This window comes from Cibotium barometz, chromosome 24, assembly GCF_041138505.1.
Source record: "Cibotium barometz isolate CiBa-2024 chromosome 24, ASM4113850v1, whole genome shotgun sequence".
In the NCBI taxonomy this organism is placed as follows: Eukaryota; Viridiplantae; Streptophyta; class Polypodiopsida; order Cyatheales; family Cibotiaceae; genus Cibotium; species Cibotium barometz.
Genome location: NC_141069.1, coordinates 42243833 through 42259564, shown reverse-complemented (window position 1 = coordinate 42259564; position 15732 = coordinate 42243833).

Here is a 15732-nt window from a genome sequence, read left to right as displayed (position 1 = left end):
CTGTCCATGCCAAAGTTCAATTGCCTAGTGGACAACGCATACAAAGCCTTGGATCCTTTACACAAACTGTACATATTGTCTCTAATCCATTGGCTTGTAAGTTCTACGTGGTTCCCACAAGTGAGATTAATGAAGCAGTCATCCGTGGAGGAAGCTGGGTCCAGAACACTATAGAATCCAGCATCTGCTTTCACAAAGGGTACTTCTTAACCCCCCACAGTAACTAGTAAGTCTTCCACTGTCCCTGAACTACCACCAGAACTCAATCCACCACGAATATGGATTGGACTTTCGATCGAGAATGGTCTACAACGGTGGAAAGCTCACATATATACCGATATCATATTCTTGGAGGCATGAAAAGCTCTTGGAAAACCCACACTAACAAAAGAAGATACTTACATTCCAATCACACAAAATGCGTGTAATGAGTGTTGGGTCTTTCATTCCTAAAATTTCTATAGGAAATAACCTGTTGGAGTACAGATTTTATGTTATAGATATAGGAGCACTCCAAGGTCGGATAATAATTGGAAAAGAGTGGATTGATACCACTCTACCAAATCAATTGGCACGAAGAAACGGCCACCATGAAAATCAACGGCACAAAGGCCATTATACTCTCATGTCTCCACGAGGAGATCATCCACAAATCCTCACCCTCAATTGCCCTTCCTCCTCACGCCCCCTCCTCGTTACCGGCAGTCTCTCTAATTCGCCCACCCCATGTCTCACCAAAGTCGGTTGATCGACCACCCACTGTCGACACCACCCACCAATGACTCGTCGTTGTCGACATTGGCCCTCAACTCTACATTCTCGACAAGCAGCCCAACCTCATATCTTTATTATGACAATCAATGGTGGGTGCCCAAGAATCTTCTAGTTGTGCAGGGATTCTACGATGGCTACACAGAACTATGATTCCCGGACGGCCATCTCTAAACCCAAGTACAAAAAGCCAACTAAGCCAACAACCACCAACCCTAAGATAAAGCTTCAACGTTGGTTAGTCCTCGACCACCTGTTATACGAGCACAAGGTTACTATGAAGGCAACACTCACCTCTGGCTATCCAAGCATGCTACTTGTGCTCATCCACCACAACAACTCCCCAAGACGCCGCAACAAAAGGTCCCACAACCACGGGTTCGGCAACCCTAAGCACAACGAAGCCAACAACACTGGGTCCCTACCAATGTGCTCAAAGCACAAGGATTCCATGAAGGCAACACACACCTGTGGCTCCCCAAGCCACAATCAAAAGTCTCTCCTTTGCGTCAACAATCACCCAATAGCTCAAAGCCTGGTCGACAAAAAAGCCGGAAGCCTCGCCAACCAACGGACCTTCATCACTCGGAAACGTTGGGTGCCCAAATGTCTCTTAGAAGCCCAAGGCTTCCATGATGGCAATTCCATAATTTAGCTCCCAAGGCATACCCCTCAATAGTTCGCCCAAACCACATCCACCACGCCAATATCTATCCAATCGACAAAAATGGTTTGGCGACCAACGGGTAGGCAAGTCCCCTCCTCCTCTACAAAATCTTTCGGACTTGCCCACACCCCACCCATGGGTACTCCAAAGCTCAATTCTCCCAACCCTTTCAACCCACAGAGCATCATCCACGAGGCTTCACCCGCTCCCCTCGAGTTTGTCACCAAACCAATGGGTCGTGCTACATATGGCTGAGCTTATCCAACCACTCAAAGATAAACTCAAAGGTAAACTCACAACTCTAGTCACATGGGCCACTCAGTACAAAACCCTCTTTAGGGTGCTGACTAATAAACACATGCCAAAAAAAGAGAAGAGAGTCTCTAGGTGATTAGGACCACGGGCGCACCTTTTGCCCTCGCCCATGCACAACCATGCAAATCTCACAAGGCTTTGTCCTATGCGCACACACTGCATAAAGCTTCATCATCGACAGCCATCCATGTACATCTCTGGATGGGGGAACCATGGTGGGCGCAAGCCTGGTCCGTGATACAACCCATCACCTGGATCTTCTTAATCACCCCTACTACACGCGAATAACTACATTTCATGTCTAATAAATCCTACCCAAAACTTCTTCGGCTCAACACCTATGGATCCTCGACATTGACTACCACTCCTATCAACACAGGATCCTAGAGCTCCAATGACAAAAGAAGACAAAGCATAAAAAGAAAAAGAGAGGACATTGCAACCTAATGACTCAACATCCACGGGAGCCAAGATACCCATTACGGTGTCTTGACAAAGATGCTAGAGCTTCATGAATATCGCCTTCGACATACAGTATCTCGGAGCGCAAGTTGTCTTTATGTGTGTTGCCTCTTTGTCCTTTCGGAATTCCTCCCTCGCCACTTGCTTACTAACCCCATTGTTTTACTAACTCCTTTTTAATCATACCACGTACCATTTGAATACTGGTCATTAAGTATTCCATGCTAGTCTACTCATTCAAGTACTTTGACTCCTCTAATGAATGAGGATGTCCTGTCACAAAGGCGATTTAAAAAAAACACCAAAATAAAATAAAGAATATTACTAGGTACATACAAAAAAGCAAACTCATAATAAGAGTCCATCAGACTCGCTGCATACTTACTCCACTAACTCCTTTCCATCTTACTAACTTCCCCACCTTCTCATTTTCGGAGAGACAGGAGAACCAACCAAGTGTGACACTTCCCCGCGTGCCTCGACAATTCCTCACCGATCACGAGGACGTGATCGAATTTAGGAATGGGATTATATGATAACCACATATAGGTTAACACATTCCTATGACAATTATGTCCGCAGACTTATGTAATGGGCGTCTATGCTATATGTAAATTTCGTCATTTGATGAGGGAAACGTCCTAAAGACGCTCCCAATTATTGAGCTTCAAAGGATAGACAAGACGATCTCGGTCAGTTGGCCAAACCACAGAGAAAAGCCACTATGTTTTGGGCGTCCTAGGTCACTTACTCTCGGGCGGCCTAGTGGAAAAAGGCTTGGAACTATAAAAGCTAATTTCTCTTCTTTGTAACTCATTCTCCCATTTGTGCAATAGAAGTAGAGTACTCTCTCTCTCCCTCTCTCTTACAACTCTAATCTAGCATGTCGTATGCTTAGGGTTAGGGTTTGGAAGTGAGTAGTGTTAATCACTTGTTTTCTCTTGCTTACCTCTCTCTCTCTCTCTCTCTCTCTCTCTCTCTCTCTCTCTCTCTCTTTGTGGAGTGATTAGGCTAACCAACGCGATCCTCTTTCGTAGAGATCCCACGCGATCTTCGTGAGAGAGCTTGCATCACCCATTGGATTAGAGCGAACACCTTGGTGTGATGAGTGCGGGAGGACAACGGTGAGACGAGCGTCTACGGTGGAGCTCTTGAGCCATGCTCGAGCTCGGTGGATAGTCAACTTTTCACGACACGTTAGGGTAGGGTTTCCTTAACATGTGTACTTTTTCATTCTCACATTCACACCTTTACACCTGTGCATGCACCACACCCACCTTTGCACCTTGTGTGCACATGCACACACACAAGTGCATCATACACATCCTCCTGTACATAACGCCCTCATCTCCTCTCAAAAAAAAAAACCCTCCCCTCCCATCCAAAGCAATCTTTCATATCTCCCTACCCCACCCAAAATCAAGGTCAGAGAGATTGATGCATTTAATGCGGCATCAAACTGGATCTTAAAGGTGCATGTATTGAACGACAATATGCATTGTGCCTCGAATCAATAAAAGCATTTTCTTCTGCTCATCCTATCGTGTTTGTGAGTGCATGTGTGAGGGTGAGATATCAATGTTTGTCTAAGACAGCTTCACCACATTTAACGAAAGATTTTGTAGCTCATGGTTAGGTGGAGAGTGTGCAGAGAGAGCCTATGTGTGTAAGAGAGCTAGTGCTAAGTGTGCTAAGAGCAAGATAAGAAAGCCTGAGTATGTGTGTGTGACGATGAGAGAGAGGCTTAGGAGAGACACCTTATGTGGTTGTGAAAGCACGGTGAGAGCATGTATTGGTGTTTGCAAGCAAGAGGGAAATATTTGGTTCCTTCTAGTGTTTTCACCTATTAAATGCAATGAATTGTGAGTTCCATGCTTATCTTCTTCTATGTACATGCATGTGTATGTGTATGGGTGTGAAAGCAGGAAATTCAAGAGCGCACGCGCAAGCTTGTGACGGAAAGGTCGGTGTGTGTGTGAGAAAGAGAGAAAAATATGTATCCTAATGTGTTTAATCGTTAAATGCACTCACTCTAGTGGTTTACATGCTTATCTTTTTTTATGTACGAAAAGGAAGAGTGTATGTGAGAGAATAGAGAATAGAGAATAGAGAATGATATTTTCTTAACTCTCATGAATAATGGTTGCTCATGCTTAGGAGATAATGACTTTCTCCTATAGCATGATGCAATGATGGTATTGTGCATTTTATCTTGGGGCTATGTTTAGAGAAAGCGAGAGAGAGAGAGAGAGAGAGAGCCTATCTGCATGCTCCATATTGAAGTTGTCTTTCAAGCACATACGCAACTGTTTACTGATGCCATATTCATGAGGAAAGTGTTTTTGTGAAGTAGGCCAGGGATCAAGCATGTGCAAGACCCAAAAGAGATTGGTCTTCCCATCCTCTTCACCAACATAAACCCTAGCCTCTCTAACAACCACTACGCACCCGGAGCTTCATCAACCAAACCACCACCAACCTCATCACAGTGGCATCCCAAAGCCAAGCATCCAGCCTCTTGAAAACCTCCACTAGCACACCAACCCTGGACCCGCCACGACCACAAGCAACCACCCAGTACACTGATACTTGCCGCCTGCAAAAAGTGGCAAGAAGAAGACCATATATCCGATCGCTACTGACATTCTGGTAAGTGACGATCAACGCAACCTCGATGTCCACGCTCTTCCTAAAAAAACTAGTAAGTGAAGGTAAAACACTTCTCGACCCCCTTTTACTGCTTATTTTAGCTCCCAATTGAGTGGGTAGAGCACTTTATCAACTGCACTTTATCAAGACACTTTATCAACTGCACTTTATCAAGACACTCTGACACTGGATCCCATTCTTGCATGTAACATCCATGCCCCATGCCTACACTTTTCATCTTGTCGTCAATCCAGTTGTCATGTCTTGTCTTGTCTTCTTCATTGAGTTTATTCTTTGCTTAGTCTAGCCCTCTTTCCATCCATGAAGCACAATGTTGACGTCTGCACACTCACAAAGACAACTAGCATTCCATCTGTGCAGCACGACATGCTTGGATTTCATGAAGATATTCGTCAAAGAAATATCCATCTTGCCCAATCATGGTCCATGGAGGTGTCGGATCTATTCATCTAAACAGAGCACTTCACACACAACGATGATTCAATCAATCACGCTCTCGGTTGCCATCTCCCTCCAAGGCACAAGGTTGGCCTTTATCCATTGTAAACAAAGAAAGTTCAAGATGCCTAAAAGGTTAAAGCAATGCCACATGCTCAAGGTCGGCATTTCCCAACAATCCCTCCCCAAGCTGCAGAGGAAAAGCGGTAATGCTTCCATTCTTCTCGTCCACATTGCTATGCTTCAAGTAGGCCTCCAACTAGCCACCAACCTTTCAAAAAGAGACTCAAGAAGCACCCAAATCCATTCAGCCATGTTCGGCATGCCACCCATAGTTTGCAATTTACCACTATACTAGCCAGATTAGGTGCCCCAAATTCTTCCATTCTCAGACAAACCAACATCACTCACACTTGTCGTATTGATAGGCCGCGTTGCACATCCTCAAACCATGTATAAGAGTTGAAGATAGCAACGTGTTAGAGTTTTCACCAGAAGAATCTTCTACACAGGTACACCTTTTGTCCAATACCCATGCACGCACCACCTACTGAAATCGATCCACAAGCTCTCCATGTAATAAACACATAGGCAATTTTCTTTCATGACCATGTGTTTAACCTCACCAACACCAACCTTCCAAGTATGTTTCTGGATGGGGGGATCTTCCTACAGTCAACTAGAATCTTCCGCCGTCACCTTATCTTCAAAACCACACCACTCCACATCGCCTCTATCCCATTGGTCCACAATGCAAAATCCCTCGAGCCATAGAGGCCGCCTAGCTCCATTGCAGATTGCATAGCCATACCTCAACCAATGTTATAATCTTGAGTCCCCCAAGAAAATGGATGTCAAGTAAGCTGTAGAGAGTTAAACAAAGTAGATAACTTAGAGACGCCATAGGTTAACATGGTTTTATGCATCTGACCTATCGTAAGGTGCTTTGCCATCTTACCCACTCAAACGAGCACTTAATTTTTGCAAGACAATGCTGGAATATATAAAGTGACCTTATCGTATGCTTAATGTCAAATAGGGAAAGTCTATGGACTTAGTACATATAGTTGCTTAAGATTAGTAATAGAGGCGGATATTTAGGATTGGCCGACCTAATGTGAAAACTAGTCATTTGTTAATAAGCCATATTTGACAATAAGCAAGACCATTCCCTTGGAGTAGTTTTCTTGTGAGCTCTCCTTCCCTCTTCTTGCTTGCTTGCATGCTATTGGATTCTTACATGCTTCAAATTATATATCAGTATTAAAACTACAATTTGATGTGGATAAGGAGTTGGCACACCTCTCCAAAAATTACAAAAGCTAAAGAAAGTATCCTTCCTTGGAAGAATATATGTTTTTAGAAATGGAAAATTAATTGAGAGCTTTGGTACTGAGTTTTGTATTTGGAACTTTGATTTGAGTACTTTGAAATCTATTTTTGAAAGTTTGAAATAGTATTTTCGAAATGGAAATTCGATTTGAGCACTTTAATATAAAGCATATAAGAAACATATAATACCATAGATTTGTAAGTTTCATTTGTGTAATTAGATTCTCTCCTTTTCTCTATATCACTCAACCAGGTGCAAGATCTCTATCCAAGCATTCAGTAAGGGAAAGGCTAACTCTTAATGATATGTAGTAGCATAAGTGAAGATCCTTCTCTCTCTACCTTGCTTACACCACTATGGCAAATTGGTTCTCTTGTAGCCATGACTATCTTGTGTGGAGATAGGCTGGTAGGAGGGGTAAAAAAGAATAGAGCCATGGGTTATGCAACAAGAGTGAGAGTTGGTGTGGGCAGGCTTGGTGAGTTTAAAGGGTAATTGCATTTAAACTCCCCTCACTTTCTCCTCCTCACAATTTCTATCAAAAACTTTTTATTAGTTCACCTGACTTGTAATACAATAAGAGCAAGGGTTGATGTGGGGAGGTTTGGTGAGTTTAAAGGGTAAATACTCCATTTAAACTCCCTTCACTTTCTCCTCCTCACAATAAGAGCAAGGGTTGGTGTGGGGAGGTTTGGTGAGTTTAAAGGGTAAATACTCCATTTAAACTCCCTTCACTTTCTCCTCCTCACAATTCATATCTACAATTTTTTATTAGTTCTATGACTCTCTTGAGCACATGTGTTACTAACCTATAGTTATGATTTAATTTAAAAGACTACCGAGTATTTTTCAACAATGCTTTTTTTTTTCCAAATGACCCAACTTTCATTTAAAATCATACCCAAAGTTTTCTTTATATCAATTGGATACACTTGAGTAGTTTCATCACTTTTCACTTAGCTATTTTTGTGGTTGAAGCCACTTTTGTGGCTCAATTAGTGTTCATGGTAGATTAATATTATTCTCTAACTATAGCATAAAGTAACTATTCTTAAATTTCATAAAAGTGGTTAATGCATTGTTAAATCCAAAAGGCATAACTTTGAACTAAAAACACCCACATCAAGTCCTATATGTTGTTTTAGACACATCCTTAGTCCTATACGAACTTGTTGATATCCAAACTTTACATTTAATTTAGAAAGATACCTAGCTCCTTGAAGTTTATCAAAGAACTCATCAATGTAAGACACTTTGATACTTATTCTTGATTGTAATTGTAAGCTCAATAATCTATATACAAACGCATTATATCGTCCTTCTTTACATTTAAATTGGCAAGCCCACGAAGAGAAACTCCATTGAATGTTTCTTTTTCTTAATACTGGTCTTGTTAAAAATACCACTTTGTAGCTTTTAGAGACCCTTGCTTAAATTCAAAGAAATACTTACTTGGAAATACTCTCAACACAAGATATTGATTTTTAAAAAATATCAAGTAGAAACATAGTCTTACGGTCATCATTGAATGTGCCTTTTTCTTGACACTAATCTTATTAAAGTACCACTTCGTGGCTTTTGGAGACTCTTGTAAAAAAAAACATTTCTTTGTTGTAAGCATATTTCCCAAGTGCAAGACTGTGTGCATGAGTCCAAAAGCATAAATCAAATATATGAATTCAAGCAGCCACAAAAAATCTTGGTTGCCAATGTGTGGGACCCACAAAGAAAGCAAGACAAAATACACTCCCAAAATCTATCCTCATATGCTCCAATCAATAGCACTCTCACTATAGTGGACATGAATGGGAAACTCTAAGGCACATCCTTTCCTACATCATCTCCACACACTAAGGTAATTGTGGTTGTGTTGCAAGTGTATGTGGCATGAGCAAGGCAAACATACTTGTAAGTGTATGTGGCACCAATAGGATATATATTCCAATTAAATTGAATGAGACAATGGTTTCTTTTGAATGAGCCAACTGTTCCCACTAGTGAAAATTATGATTGGTTGTATTATTATATAAGCATTCTCGTAATGAGGTAGGTAGGAGTTCTTACATGTTACAAGATGGGTGTCCATAATCATAAGCCTATAAAAGCATTGTACTCATTGAAGTTTTTAATCACATCTAATCAACCATCATTGAGTTATGCAAAATATTCTCTCTCTCTCTCTCTCTCTCTCTCTCTCTCTCTCTCCCCCCCTCTCTCTCTCTCTGTCTCTCTCTCTCTCTCTGTGTGCACATTCACACCATAGAGCACTTTTGTCCTCCATAGCTCCAAACATATAACCCTAATACCTGACTTATCTGGGAGGGCCATGCAAAGGGTGCAAGTTTGCCGAGGGGAGGCGTGGCTCACCTGAGTCCTTGCCCCCTCGATCCACCCAACTGGCTGTGAGAGATGAAAATGAGCAAAGAAGCTTGTCAAATGATGCAATTGATGACACTGACGAGCAAAGGCAAGACATACAAACTTGTCTCTTGATACCAATTGATGAGCTTTATGCTTCTTCATTGCATTGAATGTTTCCTTGTTACCTCAGCTTTGTTTGGAGCCTTGTGATGTCATTAAGGGGGATTGTATGAAAAAGTAAACCTTGTACACTTAACAAATTAAGTCTCATAATCAAAGTGGTTGATGCCCCTACCACCACCGTTGTGGTGATTGTCACTTTGTTGGGATAATCCTTGAAGTATGCTCGAATCCACACTTGTAACATGTGCCTTCATATGGAATGACATTGGGATTTGGCACTGGATTTTAGGATGGACTTTTTAGGACACTAGGTGTGATGGTTCTATGAGGCCACTTAGCAACACGATACAGGCTCTTACAATGGAAGCATTGCATCAGTTGACCTATGTGCCAAAGCTAACAAGGGGGTGAAAAGCCAATGAATATGGGAATCAATGTGAGAGATCTGGGAAGAAAAATTGGTGATCTTGTAGAGACCCCCATCATGGACTCCATTGGCAACAACTGAGAGTGTCTTCATGTCGATTACTTCGATGACCTCATCATCAAAGTACACACCAAGTCCCTTCAGAGAAGCTGTGTATACTAAAACCATATTTTAGAAATCCGTGGTACATGTAGAACATCATGTAAGGTGGCAAAGGAACCCAAAGAAACATTACCAACACCGGTGATAGGAAGTGAAGAGTTGTTGTCGATGTGAACTGAAGAAGAGAGAGTATGGTAGTCTTCCAAGATATGGGCCTGATTGGTCATATGGGCAGAAGCACCACTATCACTAACCCATTCCACTGCTTCTTCAGGTGTGTCACTAACCTCTTTAGGAGAAGTCATATCTGAGATCCTATGAGAAAGTGAAGGAATCTGTGTGGTGACTGCCATGTATGTAACTTTGGCAGAACCCTCCTCTGAAACTTTACCTTTATCTTTGGCGTTGTCCTTGTTAGATGCTTTAGAAGCATCCTGGGCTTTATACTTGGCTTTGGCTGCTCGAGAATCATCATGACGAGCAAAGCAACGAGCCTCAGTATGACCTGACCTGCCACCACAGTAATCACATTCATTGCTTTTGTCTTTGGATTCCTTAGAATCCTATTTACCCTTGCCTTTGCCTTTGTTTTTGTTGTTAGAGTTCCCTTTTCCACCTTTTCCTTTGCCCTTGTCAGAGGTAACAAATGCAGACTCCGACTTGCCTTTTTTGCGAAGCATGCACTTGTCGTGGAGATAACTCATGAATTCCTCAAAAGGGAGGAGAGGATCACGGAAATAAATATTCTCCTCAAAGCAAGTAGGCAATTTACCAGAAGTTTATGGATGGGATTGTTGATGGTTCTCTCGTACTCCTCAAGCTCAGCTTGATACGGATGAACTCTCCAATCTTCTCAATCAAGTTATCTGACTCATTGATTGTAACCTTCTCCAGATTTGACTCCAATTTGGCAATCTTCACTGTTGAACCTCTCCTATACCTCGTCTGGATCTCTGTCCACATCTGATTGAGCATTACTCTGGGTAGAGACAAATTGTGCATGTATAGATGGAGTCATGCAATGGATGGTGATAAGACGATCCTAAGCATCCAGTATGCTTCTCAAAGCAGGGTCCACCAAGTGTGGTGTGGAGATAGCCATCCACACACCGGCTCCTTCCAGCAACAATTGAGTGTAGAAAGACCAAGTATGATCGTTGGTTGTTGTTGTGAACCCTTGAGATGCCAGATTTGCTTGAGATGGCTAAGAAGCACGTGAAGATCCTGACACTCCCCGCGTTCCCGGTGGACTGACAATTGGACGGGAACAACTACGACATATGGAAGGTAATGATGGAATCTGTTTTGGAGTCCTATGACTTGGTTGATTTCATTGTTGTTGGGGTTCCACGGTCGGAGTTGGAAGATGGGGAGTTACCCTTTATTCGGAAGGAATGGGAGGCACATGCACACAGTTATGGGATTGTGTTAATGCGCCTGATTCCGTTCTTTCATCTTCCTCAATTGCACACCATGGCAGCATTTGGCTTCTTTCTACAACAAGGTATCACCCATGAAGAGAATATCCTTGGAAGTTCAGATGCGGGTGATGAATCATCCTGCAAAGTCATCGACGATGCAAGAGCACATCAACAAGCTACAGGCTCTTCAGTAGGAAGTTCTCCAAGCAGGGAAAGAGATATCGATAGAGGATATGACCATAACGTTGTTGTCACATTTGGCCTCTCAGTACTCAGCCTTTTAATCCTCTTTGATCACCAGTGTGGCAGGCTCAACACCATCACATGAGAGGAGCTTGAGCCCATGGTATTGGACCAGGAAGAGCGATTCTCGAACCCTCCACCACAGGGTGGAGGTTCTGAGGCCTTGACTGGCCAACGGTCGAAAGGCCGTAACAACAACAACAAGGGCAAAGGGAAGTCTTCATGGGAGAAGTCTTCTAAGAAGAAGCCTGATTCAAACTGAGAGAAACTGAAGGCCGAGAGGACCTATAGTGATTGTGGCGAGAAAGGCCACTATTGGAGAAAGTGTCCCAAGCGGACTAGGAAGAGTGTTGATTCTTGAGCTTCAGCTGTGCTGCAAACACTCCCACCTTTGTGCACTTGGAGATGTTGGACACCGATGCTTCATCTTCTTTTAGTGAGGAGGTAGTTGGCTTCACCGCCAAAGGATACTTGGGAATGGATTCTTGATAGTGGTGCTTCCAGGCACATGACTCCTTCTTGTGATTTCTTTCAAGATCTAAAACGGTAGTCAGGTCGCATTTTCATTGGCGACAACTCCACCATACCGATTCACAGTGAGGGCCGAATGGAGATCATTCTCAATGGCAGAGGGGAGAAGCACTCCTCTCGTGTTCCTTACGTCCCCGCACTTGGTTTTCATCTGTTGTCAGTGCATGAGGTGTGCAAGACTAGCTTCCGGGTGGAGTTTGAGGAGCATTCTGTTGCTCTACGGGACCGTGAGACTGGCCAGGTTGTTTAAGAAGGCGGAGTGGAGAATGGTATATACAAACTCTCAGCACTCTCCTCCTCGATAGGTTCTCAGATTGGTGATTTGTGGCACTTTTGATTTTGCCACTTGAATGTGGATACACTGCGGCTAGCTTTTCGAGACCAGATGGTGGTTGGCTTGCTAGATGTTGGCAACAAGCAGTGACGTAGTTCTTGCATTTGTGGTAAGCAGCACAAAGAATTTTTCCCGAAGTAGGCTTCCAGGCGGGCTTCAAAACCTTTGGAGTTGGTACACACTCACTTGTGTGGACCTATGCAGACAGCATTCTTGGGAGGTTCTTTGTACTTTATGCTGCTTGTTGTTGATTGTAGCAGATTCACATGGGTTTATTTTCTCTCACAGAAGGACCAAGCTTTTGCTCGGTTCAAGGAGTGCCATGTGATGGTGGAGAAAGAGTGTGGCTTGTAGATAAAGACTCTTAGGGTTGACAAAGGAGGAGAAATTTCTTTTGATGCATTTGTGTAGTTTTGTGTGGAACATGGCATCAAGCGAGTTGGCCAATACAGGTTCGCCCGTTAGTGTAGGATTCCACTACCCCCTCCACGCACCGGATTCCCGATTGCTGGCAGCGCGCGGGGCAGGGTTTCCCACTCGGGGCCTCGCCCTCGAATGTCCGGGCATGAGACTAAGCTGGTGGTCATTCTTCTGAAAACCGAAATTGGGAAAATTTCCTCTGCCAAAAAACAGGGACGATTCCACCATTTTTATTTTCTTAATGAATTTCTCTAAACGAGGTCAAGATACTGAACTAACCTTCATCTGAATAAACCAGATAGAAGGAAAACTATTACAGACTTATCTTGAAGGAATCAATGCTTTTTTCCTAATTGAATTAGGCATAGCCATTGATCTATTCATCAGAGAAGTCTTCAGGCTTTTAATTAACTACTCGAGTTCTAAGCGTATTCCTATTGATCAATTTTATTATTAAAACTCTACTGATTCCAACCTATCCGGCCCATGGGTTACGGCCCATGGGTTAGCCATCGCCCAACCACTAGAATTGGTAGAACCAGACAAGTACTCACCCACCCATAATTGAATGCCTTTCTTAACTTTTGCTTTAGAATATAGATACGCACACACTCCTCTTTAAACTTTAATTTATAAAACAATCCATTGACAAACAATTATTGGTTACAGATATCATAACTCAAAATTTCCATTCCATCCTTGTTTCTCACAAAACAATATCACTTTGGACTCTCCGTTGAGACCAGCAGGTCAGCAACGAGATCCAGTAATAATAGATTACAATAATTTTCTCGTCATCATATATATATATATCTTCCATGACATATCCATGGGTGTCCTAAGCACCGCGAGCCCGTGCATCGCCGCCTGGTCCGAACCCTCTAGGATCCTCTTTAGGAGTCCTCGCACTTCACTCAGGGAGGACCGCTTCTTCGTCGGCCCTCGCCCATCGTACCGGAAGCACACCATTTTACACCATACCCAGGCTGGTCAAGACCTGGGCAAGTTTTTACCGCGTGAGCCGTCCTTTGAACACTCCCCGCCAACTGTTGCAACCAAACTTCCCTTAGAAAAACACATATACCAAATGCTCCCTCCAGCATTCTGGCGTAAGAAAGAAAACAGGGTTTCTATGCAAGTTTTCAGTTTTGATTTTCTTTTGAATACAACAAGTATATCTTAATTCCGTATCCCAAGACTTCTAGATCACAGGTCTGGATTCCCAAGCAGAATTCCTCGAATTCTGAATTCTTGATCCTCAGATCAAAATCAAAGATCTCAACTTAGTTTCAGATTTGGTGGGTGATTTGAGTGTAGATTACTGAACTGGTCACATCGTCTTTTCTTAAAACTGATGAAGGAGTTACGTCTTGGTCATAGTCTCATTCAGGGTTTGAGTTTAGAAAGGTTCTCCCTGAATTATCTTTCTCGAAGGGTAATATTTCAATTACTACTTTACTGAATTTCATTCATTGAGTATTTTGCTTAACTGAATTCAAAACTAATCACGAATTCTTATGAGGAATAAATTAATCATTTATCTAAAATTCCAACTTTGATAGTTTTTTTGAATTTTCTCAATACCATCCTAGAGAATATGAAACGGTATAATTTTTCTTCAGTGAGTATTTACTTATTCATTTACCAATATTCATGGGATTTAAGCATAGGATTAAAGAGAACTCTTATTTTGATATAAAAATTATGTATGCATCTATTTATGCATGAAATCCAACTTCTATGGAAATAACACTTTTATATAAAATAAAAATCTTTTTATGCATCTATTTATGCATTAAAAAAAATCAATTTTGATGAAAGTAACACTTTTATTAAAAAAATTCTTTTATGCATTTATTTATGCATAAAAATCAATATTGATGAAAGTAATACTTTTATAATAAAAAAAATTCTTTTATGCATCTGTTTATGCATAAAAATCAATATTGATGAAAGTAACACTTTTATGATAAAAAAATTCTTTTATGCATCTATTTATACATAAAAATCAATATTGATGAAAGTAACACTTTTATAATAAAAAAATTCTTTTATGCATCTATTTATGCATAAAAATCAATATTGATGAAAGTAACACTTTCATAAAAAAAATTTCTTTTATGCATCTATTTATGCATAAAAATCAATATTGATGAAAGTAACACTTTTATAATAAAAATATTTCTACTATGCATTTTTCTATGCCTAGAATGAAAATAACACTTTTAGAATACACAAACGGTGGGGATTACTCTTTTTGAATAATAAAAGATAAAACTTATTTCACAAAATTTAAGAAAATTTTGCCATAACCTCCTTTGTATGGCTAACCATTTTTTAAATTTTCCTATCCTTAAGTCACTTAAAAATTATCCCCAAATGGTTTAAAGCATTCTAAACTAATCAAAATCTACATTTAAAAGAGAAATAATATGAAAAGTTTAATTCCAACTATTAGATTACTTATCTAGGATAAAGAAAGGCTGAATTTAAGAATGAGAGAGGGGGAAAGCCTTTCCAACAAGGCATAGCATCATTTTTAAAAAAATTAGAAAACCATTAAAAGAATAAAGAAAAAGTAGGATTTCTAACTTATATGAATTTCTGAGAGCTTTCCTTTGGCTTGATGGTTTGAGGGATCTACTCTTGTTTGCAATAAGAGTGACCACCAATTCTTTAGAAGAGAGAATAGTAAAAAACTAATGAATTATTAAGAAATTCACAGTTTTTGGCTCTGGGGAGGAGTAGAGTAACAGTGCATAAAACACTATTAAGTTTCTACAAAGGAGGAGGCTTCTATTTATAAGAAAAAGTGAGGCTTCTAACCAAGCAAACTCATGCTAGAATTTTCCAGATCAGTTTGGTCAATTTTTGACCATTTTTGGGTCAGTTTAGCTTACTTTTTGGAACTAGTCTTGAATTAAGAGAGGAGAGATGAAATATCTCAATATTTGAAAATTTAAAACTCCACCACACATGTGAAATAGGTGCCTCCTTCATAAGGGAAAATCCCCACTCTCCTCCCTATATTTGGATCAATCTGATTGGCCCCTCAGAACCTTAATTTAAAATTTTTTAAAAATCTGGACCCTTAGGATAAGGCCTTTTGAACAG